Source organism: Stenella coeruleoalba (assembly GCF_951394435.1).
Source record: "Stenella coeruleoalba genome assembly, chromosome: 15".
Lineage (NCBI taxonomy): Eukaryota > Metazoa > Chordata > Mammalia > Artiodactyla > Delphinidae > Stenella > Stenella coeruleoalba.
This window is the reverse complement of record NC_137161.1, coordinates 31,687,794-31,698,218: the sequence shown is the minus strand read 5'-3', so window position 1 is coordinate 31,698,218 and position 10,425 is coordinate 31,687,794. Positions and strand designations below refer to the sequence as shown.

Here is a 10,425-nt window from a genome sequence, read left to right as displayed (position 1 = left end):
CAAGCTCATGTTGTTCTGGTGAACAAAAACAAGACTCTGATTTGGTTTGACACTTCATGCAGAGCAGAATGTCAGCTCTCTGAAAAAAATGATGTTCCACCTGTAGGAGGATTATTAAAAGGCATAAAACTTTATATCCATTAAGCAAAAACAGGCTGATAGTTATGCTTATTAAGGGTAATTATAGCATTTAACCTTGAGGGCATGAATTGGTCAAGTGGGTAATTTAATCTGGCAGACATCAAAATTATGTTTAAATAGTACAGAAAGGAGACAAAGCATGCAAAGATGGTTGTGGGATGAGCTCAAAAACTTTTTGAACACCTTTCCAAGTCTTGTAACTATTTCCTTTTATTTCTTATTTCTCTCCCTACTTTGAGTCAGTTTCATCTGTAGATTGTGGCTTTTGGGAAAATTAGGGACTGTTCTCAATCAAGTGCGATTATAATCACTTCAGTTTATTGTCATCCACTGAATATCTGAACTCCATAGCCACTCAGATTTAGTGGGTCTTCCTATGAATTAGCAAAGTGGGGAGGAATTGAGTGACTGAAAGTTAATTCCTTGGTTTCTGTTTGGGTTATAGAGCTCAGTGTTTCTGAAAAATTGATCAAATAAAGGACATGGTACTCATCTGAGTAGTCCTAATATTTTCTTCGAGAAACAAGCTATAAGACATTACAGCAGCTGGGCCTCATTTTTCTCATACGTAACACAGGAATTTGCATTAGATATTTTTTTTGAGAGAGAATCTCTAAGTAACAATGGGGAAACTTGAGCCACAGTCAACACATACTAATGGAAATTAGACTCAGCCATGATCCACCTCTTTCCTTCTGGTTTTAGTTTAGTTAATATCTACCCATATTTCTGATCTTGGCTTGTGTCATTTTCTCAGGTTTGCAATTTTTCATACAGTCATAGGTTTATTTCATTAATATCTGGATTCTCCACTAGGCTTTGAGCCCCACAAAAGTAAGGATATTGCTGTTTTTTGTTTCCCTTACCTACCCTCTTACTAGCACAATACTTGACCTATAGTAGGTTCTCAATAAATATTTGTTAAATGCTGAGTGAATGAGAAGACAATGGATCCCTAGGGTGAAATTGTTAAAGGAGGTCCCTCTTGGTACAAACACAGGAGCAATTAGGCTGGATAACCTGTCACTAGGTTTTTTGGTTATTCCCACTCAATGTGTATAGTAAGAAGGTCTTTTCTTCAGCCCTGTCCTACACTCCTCATCCCTCACCCTTCAAGGCCATCAACCCATTTGTCTACTCACTGACATCGGGATAACTCTGGTGAGGTCACATGATCTTAACCCAGAATCTATAAGCTTTAGGACATCTCCAACTCTGAGAACAAACAAACATTCACCAGTATTTCCAGGAATTCAGATGCTATTTTCTTTTCTCTCCTCAACTTATTATTATTAAAAACTTCAAGTCTGCAGAAAAGTTGAAGGAATAGTTCTAAGAATACCTTCAGCTAGATTCACTAATTATAAAAATTTTGCTGATTTGTTTATACTTCTTTTTATATATGTATGTTTCTTTTGCTGAACCAATTGAAAATAAGTTATAAACATCAGGATATTTTATCCCTAAATACTTAACATGTATCTTCTGAGAACAAAAAACATTCTCCTACGTAACTATAATACTGTCACAGCTAAGACATTTAATATTGATACAAAAGTCTAACACACATGAATATTTAAATTTCTCCAGTTGTCCCAACAATGTCTTTTTTTTTTTCAAGTCTAAAACCTAATAAAGGATGATGCATTGTATTCAGTTGTCATGTTTACTCATTCTCCCTCAATCTAGAACAGGTCCTCCCTTGTTGGTTTGGCCTTTGTTAAAGACTTGAACATTTTTGGAGGGTCTAGGCTGTCCGTTTCATGAAATGTCCAAGCCTGTATTGATTATTACGTTGGAAGTTGAAAAACAGCAATTTTCCCAATTCTGCCATTCCTTCTATATTATTTAGCTGGTAAGAATTGCTTTTCTTAGCACCTTCTGCATTCACCTCCTCCTCTGTCATCTTTTTAATCTTCTTTTGATGGTTGCTATGGTTTCTTTTTTAATTCAATAAAAACATATTACTGCCCTCATTCATTTATTGTTGATGCACAAATTGTCCCAAATTTGCCTGGTAGGAGCCTCTTCAAACCAGATCCCATGTTCTTTTGATAGGACACTATTTATATCAGGTCCTGGGTTTCTGGAGCAAGATGCTCCAAGATCACCTTGATCTTGCCCTCCCCCAGTCCTGCAATTGGGCCTTTTCTCCATGCACCCATGGTTCCTTTTAGTGGAGAATGGCATTTAGAAACCAAGATCTGTATGTTAGGTGTGCTCCTGGGCCTGTATTTGTTTTGCTATAGAATGTGTATAATATATATGACAAGATCAGTCATGTTCAGGGTGGTATGGCTGTAGACAAATGTGTATGATATATCCAAAACACAATTTGTTATGAATCATTTATAAGACTGAACATGTTACATACATTTATATTTTGTATTCCAACTTGAACTCCTATTTCATGGTTATGCATATTGTTTTAGGGAATTTAGACATCATCATTATGTGTTGGGTAGATCTGAGAATGGCCAAGTTTCCTGGTTCTAATCTGATTTTGGGGACAGGACTCAGGGGATGGGAATGCTTAGAGAAGCATCCTGTTTTCATACTCAGCACGCAGAGCAGGAATCTGGCTTCTGCCCAGCTTTGCCTGCCTCAGCCAGAGCCAGGGACTTGCCATCACCCACAGAAGAGCCCTGTGCCTTTGGAGTCTCATCCATAAATGGAACTCACTATTCCTACCCTCCACCCCCACACTCTTATACCCAGAGCAATAGGGAGATGATGCCACTTAATTCTCTGAGCTCTCCAGGGAGAAGTACTCTTATCAGAGTATAACTGAAATCAACTCAAGGCACAAACACTCTGGTGGGTGCTGGCAGGGAGAGAAAGAGAGAGAGAGATCAATCTTGGGTTGAACTGCCATCAGAATTGGAGCTTTTTCTTCTTTTTTGATTTCCCTTTTTGACCACTTTTCCTTGTGCCCGCTTCCCTCCCTCCCCAGGTCTCATCCTGTGAAGTGATCATTATAGGAGAGTAAAGTAAAAGTAAAGAGGTGAGTAGGCAGGGACTTGTATTCCAGGACTGGAGTTCATGTGTCAACACATTGCAGTTTGGAGTACAGTGTACCCATTTTTTCTCTGAGCCCAAGAAGCAAGCTGAACTCTAATCTCTGCAGTGACATGCTAGGTTGCCTACTGTCTTAGTTCATTTTTGCCACTGTGATACTGTGTAGCAACCCTCCCCACAACTCAGTGGCTTGACACAACAGTCATTTACTTCTCACCCCTGGGTCTGAGGGTCAATTGAAATTTGGCTGGTGAAGCTGGAATCCAGGTTCTGGGCGAAGATCGGGTCCAGGTCTGCTCCATGTTTCCTGTACGCTTTGGACTTGTTACCTAGTGTGTGTTCTTCTCAAGGTGAAGGTCAAAGGTCCCAGGTGGCCAAGCAGAAATACACAAGGCCTTCAAGGCCCAGGCTTGGAGCTGGCACTCTGTCATATCTGTCTGCACTTCATGCAGAAGCCATGTTAGATGGCCAAGTCCAAGATCAATGGGGTGACGAAGTATGTGCCTCCTATGGTGGGAAGGAGTAGGAGTGACTATTTGCTAAACAATCATTCAAGCTCTCACGACCACCAAAAGTTGCTGGCATTCCCTCCATAACTATTACTTTCCATTTGTAACATAGAGGAACATCACTGGTTTAATTCTAAAGGACTCAGTGGAGCAATTGTCAGTCAGTGATACAATATGTGTAACGGAGAAGTCAGTGTGGGCATCTATAATCAGGAAAATGCCATTTTAAAGCTTTTTTCTTTGCTAGTTCTGTTCAAACCTGAACTCTGAAGGATGGGGAGGAGGGAATTTTTGCATCTGAAATTGATAGCTCCTTGCCCAAAGATGAAGGGTGGATGGGGTCTTCAGGGCTCCCAGGAAGATGCCTCTCCCATAGAGAGCATTGAAAACAAGCTATTCTCCTCCTCCTCCTTTAAAAGTACCTGGGAAGGATTCCCCAGGAACTTGGGGAGAGAAGGGGGCTTGGGGCTTCAGTTCTTATTACAGAAAGATGCTTTTTGTCTCAAGGTTGGAGGGAGAAGCAGATGCCTGTACCACTTCTAAACCAACTCAAACATCTTGAAAGAACCACAATTCTTTGGAGAGAGAGAGGAAAGGTGGGGAGGAGGGAGGGGTGGAGGGGGGAGGGAGAGAGCGAGCGAGAGACAGAAAAAGAGAGAGAGGTGAGAGGAAAGGAAGAGGGGATGCATGGGATGATATGCTGGAAGCAGATGTTCCGGCTTGTGGGAGTTGATTATTAAATTTGCAGAAATTTGCAAGCCAGTTGATGTCCTGAATTAAGCCATGGTGGGAATATTTATACTATGGGGATTTGCAACTGCTACAAATCAGGGCTTTCCTTCCTGAAGAGTAGATTTTTAACTATTTATGAGCACATCACTACCTGCATGGAGTATAATGTTCTACCTTAACTACTGGGGGCAGTTAGGTAGAATGAATTATTTGCCCCCCCGCCCACCACTGCTGTGAGTTCAATACCACATGGGATCAGCGGCATTGCTTGTAAGGCTGGGTTTGAATATGTGGCAGGCCCTATACATGGCCTGAATTCCCACCTCTGAATTTCCAGGTAGAGGAGCTAGAGAATGCACACCCTACTACGCTTTCCTGGTATGCTGGGGGAGTCTGGAGGCACAGGGACTAGTCTTTCTTGTTACTCATGGGCTTAGGGGCAAGGCAGAGGTATCTCATCATTGCCCTGTTTCAAAGTGTGTCTCTTCCTGAAAGTTGATACCTGAGGGTGAAGCCGAAACCGGCCTCTGTACCCTGACACCAAACTAAATCTCAGAGACAAAGTTTTGGGTGAAGTAGAAAATAGCTTTATTGCTTTGCCAGGCAAAGGGAGCCGTAGCGGGCTAATGCCTTCAAAACTGTGTCCCAACTTGGAGAGGGTAGTGAGAAGTTTTATAGTAATAATTCAAAGAGGGCGTGATCAGCTTGTGGACATTCTTCTGATTGGTTGGTGGTGAGATAAGTGGGAGTCAGCATCATTACCTAGTTCCAACTGGTCTGGGGTCTACTTGCTTGTGGGCAACACACTGTCATTAACCATTAACTTCTCCCACCTGGTGGGGGTTTCAGTAACTGCAAAACAGCTGGAAGATATTGTTGTGTATATCCCTTGGTGGGGAACCAGGACCTTGCCCCAAGGCTGCACTATTGTTTCTCTTGATTGTTTCTCCCTTGTCTCACATCCCCTCCCTCCCCTAATTAACAACTGCTTAAATCTGCCCATTGGAACTCAGAGAAGGTCATGGAGGCTGAATGAAGCCTATTTCTTGTAATCAAAGAAATGCAGAACACAGAAAGGCTTTTGTGCCCAGGAGCTCCACTGGGCCCTGCTCAGTATCGAGGGCCCCATCTATCAGGGAGAGACACCTGATATATCTAAATGCCTCACTATGGAAACAGGTAGGAAGGATTACAGGTATTTATCTTTAATGTTCAGTTGAAGTTAATTACAGAGCATGGGCGTATATTTTATCTGATTTTTTCCAATCATAAGGAATCAAAGGATGAGGGTTAAGTTTTATGCATTGTAGTGTCAATCACTAAAATTAGCCACTCATGAATTATGTTACCAAAGATCCTTAGTATAAAAAGGCAGACTTGTGTCACTTAACTGACAATCACAATGACAAAGATGACAATTAACATTTATTAAGCACTTTCTGTGAGTGGGGTACTGTACTTAGCACCTTGTATGGATGATCAATTTAATTCCTATAGCCATGAATTATCTATTAGCATGCCTGCTTTACAGATAAAAATCGGAGCCTTGGGAAGGTTACATACCTTGCCAAGACACACAGCTAATAAGTGACGGAGCTAGTTACTAATCTGGGTGTTTATAACTACTTGCATGTCCACACCCCTGAGATTTTTGCTTCGATTCCAAGTGAAGTCTGTGTTTAGAGGGTGTGTGTGTGTGTGTGTGTGTGTGTGTGTGTGTGTGTGTGTGGTGGGTATGGTGGGGGGAGAGGTTGTTGGGGGGCAGGTGAGGCATTTTATTTTTATTTTTATTTTTTTCAGTACGTGGGCCTCTCACTGTTGTGGCCTTTCCCGTTGCGGAGCACAGGCTCCGGACCTGCAGTCTTAGTGGCCATGGCTCACGGGCCCAGCTGATCCGTGGCATGTGGCATCCTCCCGGACCGGGGCACGAACCCGTGTCCCCTGCATCGCCAGGCGGACTCTCAACCACTGCACCACCAAGGAAGCCCGAGACATTTTAATATAATAGGGTCTCAGCTAATATTGTCTTTAAATTTCTTGCTTATTCATTTGTTCTTATGTTAATTTTTCATTTCCCCAGTAGAATGGAGCCCTAAGATACCTATAACTCAATGTTTTCTTTCTTCCCCGCCTCTGTCCTGGTTTTACATTTTCCATCCACTTACTTTCCATTCTTATTTTGCATTAGTTTTCTCTGCCACCTCACATCATAATTATCCCTCTTTTTGTGGGAGCTCTTGGGGAGGGTGGTCATTAGATAGATGAACTCAGGGATCTAATTCCTGTTTCTGATTTTAATTGCTTAGCTACACCATTCTTCCTGGAGGAGGAAAGTGGATAAGTGGTTGAGGGGGATTTGAGGTTTAGAGAAAGAAAAAAAAGGATTAGGGGGTGGATGGTCACCTTGGAGAAATTCCTGTTGTTTTTAGTAACTCAGTGCTAGCACCAAGGGTCAGAAAAGCTATCTGTTCACAGTGGGGATTTGAACTGCTAATAGCATGAATTGCAAGTAAGGTTAATTCATTAGAGTCAGTATTTGTTGAACGTCTACTACGTCAGACATTTTGCTAGTCATTTCATATACTCTCTTAAATTTAAATTCATATCAAATCCATTGAGGCCTGTAACCATACCCTTATGTGAAAGAAAGCTAAAACAAATATCAAAATATTTTAGCTACTTCCCTAAAGTCATTCACACCAAGTCAGGGAAAGTAGATCCTGCTACCTTTTACTGTATCAATTCCATATTATTTGTGAACAGTTTCTGGAGACCTTCTTGATGAAAGCTACATGCTGATGGTGTTTTCTTTCCATCCACTTTGACATATGTTGGCATTAGTGATTCTGTAAGATATGCCATCTTCCCCCAGGGAACACCTGTACTGTGTATCTGGAAAGAAAAGTGAGATGTGGGCTTAGCAACTGCCTTATCCATTTAAGTCTGGGTTTATAGCCTAATCAGAAATTCCATCCTGTTTACCCCACTGCTGTGAGCTGAAGGAAAACCCACATTTTGTTGGGTTTTGTAGAAGAGGTGTCACCCTCAAATGTGACAAATATCACATTGCACCACTGTTTATTTTTCCAACAAGTTGAGTAGATAGATGGCTTCTGAGAGCACTGGGCAGAGAAGTGTTAACTCAAAGGCAGATCTGTTTTAAGTGAATTCAGTAAGAATGTTTAGAAGCCTTCATGGTCACATGTAGGCCACAGTGCCATGGGTTCCTGTGGCCTTTAGAAGCCCTTCCTTGCCTAGCATGTTCTCATCATATGTTGTTTCTTTTGCCCCTGATTTGCGGCCCCTGATCACTCAACCTAGCTGCCTCCAGGTGCAGGTTGGTGAGAAACATCTCAGCAACACATTGTTTCCCAGCATTTATCAAGAGCCTGGCTGAAAAAACTTGCTGAGGAAGAACTAGCCAGAAAATGTTTGGGCTGCTCCTTCATCCAATTCCTCTCTGATCAGGTCTAAGAGCTGTGCACCTGGGCTGACCCGCTGCTGCAGGCCCCCGAGAGGGCTATTACTATACTTCCCTTCCACACAACTCTGACACTTCCCCCAGTGATGTGTTAAACAATCCAAGAAATGCTTCTGTTTTTCCTATAAATTACTATCTAGGGATAGAGACATGATTAAATATAGGTTTCATATTTTTGAAAACACAATCTCATGGGAGGTGTTGTGTACTTTCTTTAGGAGGTCCATAATTCTGGTTGTCCTTTTTTTGGTGACCATTGCCTAGATTGATGTATGAATTTAAAAGCTTATTTTGACTGCTCTGTGGAGAGAGGCTTGGATAGGGTGAGAGTAGAAGCTGAGGAGGCTCTGGCAGTCGTCTGGTGAAGGTAGTGGTGGTAGAGATGGGATGTATTTGAGGCTTTCTGGAGGCAGAATTGATAGGATTTAGGTATTGGATGTGGGGGGATTAGAGAAAAGAAGGAGCCAGGGAGGATGGTCTAGCTTCTGGGCATAGTTACTGGCTGGATGGTGATGCTATTTCTTGAGACAACTGTGGAAGGACTTGGTTTGAGTATAAAATGAAGAATCTTCTGTTTGAACACCATTTTGAATGCCATTTGGTATATCTCAGTGGAAGTGTTGAGGAGGCAGTTGTATCTGTATCTAGAGCCCAGAGGAGAGAGGAGATCCACAAGATGAACATTTGGGAGACTTCAGTACATATCACATTTAAAGCCTTAGGGGTATGAGATCACATAAGGAAAGTGGTGATGTAGAAGGGAAGTGGTCCCAGGATACAGTATCCTGAAGAAACCATAGCATGTGAAGGGAAGGAGCAGCCAGCAAACCAGGAGGAAAACCAGGAGAATGTGGTATTGCAGATGCCAAAGAGGATGATGTTCTAATAATGAGTGGTCAACCAGGAGGAGAGGTACTAAGAAGTCAAATGAGGTGGGGACAGAGAAAGGACCACTGGTCATTGCATTTGGCAACATGAAGACTACAGTAAACTTGTCAAGAGCAACTTCTGTGGACTAGGGCAGCAGAAGCCAGATGGAGAGTAGGTCAAAGAGAGAACCAGAGGCAAGGAGGTAGGGATAGTGTGTGTAAACAACACCTCTGAGAAGTTTCACTGTGAAGAGGAACAGAGAATACTGTCTTCCTTCTTAGCAATTGGCTTCTTTTTATCATATGAGAATGGTGTTGACTGGGTTTATTCTCATGTTTGCATACTAGAATGCAGCATAAATTTGTGGCCCACTCATGAAAAAGAGTTTAGACTTCATGGTGTACATTTTCAACCCTGATTCAATTTTATGTCCCTACTCTTGTTTTTATTCTGTCTTGACTCTGACTTTTAACTAAGACCCTCTTCTTGATTAATTGATTTTGACAGATTCTGCCTCAGGTTTATTTGTACAAATAGCACAGGAGGACACCAGCCCCATGCAGGTAGCAGCCCAGAGGTCATACCAGTCCTTCTGTCCTTGAGTCAGCAGAGCTGACTGGAACCTTCTTGGAGGCCTGGCCACCTTTGGGAGCCTGAGCCTGAGCTGAAGCCAGGGCAAGAGCCACAGCAGCAGCCTGGGCCTGGTTTGAGCCTTGGACTTTGGCCAGCAGAACCTGAGACCCTTGGTAAAGCAGGCACAATAATGTTTCCTGAGATTGGGGTGAGTGATGTAGGCAGGTTGACCAAGCTTGGGGCTGCCGCCCTTTGGGATTTTGGGCTTGACCTCCTTGGGTTTTACGAGTGCCTTGATAGCCTTGGCACATTCACTCATGGCCCTGGCGTTGTTGGCTTGCATCTTCTTAAGGCCCTTCTTTGTACTTCTTGGCAAAGTCCACGTTCCTCAGGAACTTGGGGTCTACTCCCTTAAGAGTTTCATATCTTTGTGACTGGGGCTTCTTGATGCCATTCCTGTGCCAGTTTCGGGAATGCTTGTTCATGGTGTGGTTTTTGGACTTGGTCATGTCTGCACTGAAAGCCCGTGGATCTCACAGTGCCTGGGATTGAAAAAGAAAGAGCCATCTTGTTGATTTATGTACTATGCCTTAAATATTTCCCAGAGAAATCTGAGCACGTAAATGAATTAATAGGCTCTAAGGCACTGTCTGTGTCAAGTAGCAGCCTCACTAAGTTCAGTGTACTTTTTTTTATATAAAGAATGGAGACTATTCTTTTTTAATTAATTTATTTATTTTTGCTGTGTTGGGTCTTCGTTTCTGTGGGAGGGCTTTCTCTAGTTGTGGCAAGTGGGGGCCACTCTTCATCGCGATGCATGGGCCTCTCACTATCGCGGCCTCTCTTGTTGCGGAGCACAGGCTCCAGACACGCTGGCTCAGTAGTTGTGGCTCACGGGCCCAGTTGCTCCGCAGCATGTGGGATCTTCCCAGACCAGGGCTCGAACCCGTATCCCCTGCATTAGCAGGAAGATTCTCAACCACTGCGCCACCAGGGAAGCCCCAGTGTACTTTTTTTTATTTTGATAGACAGTAACTAATCCAATTCTTGGCCCTAATTACACTTTATGTCGTATCAGGGCATTAGTATCTACATTGTCAT

The 10,425-nt window shown here is 42.8% G+C and overlaps 1 pseudogene across 1 annotated transcript; it reads right to left on the bottom strand.

Annotated features, from left to right (window-relative positions):
* Window positions 1–9,329: 9,329 nt before the first annotated feature.
* LOC307198461 (large ribosomal subunit protein eL29-like) lies at window positions 9,330–9,833 on the bottom strand (annotated as a pseudogene). Its single transcript has one exon. The product of its transcript is annotated as a large ribosomal subunit protein eL29-like (transcript).
* Between the last annotated feature and the right edge of the window lie 592 nt (window positions 9,834–10,425).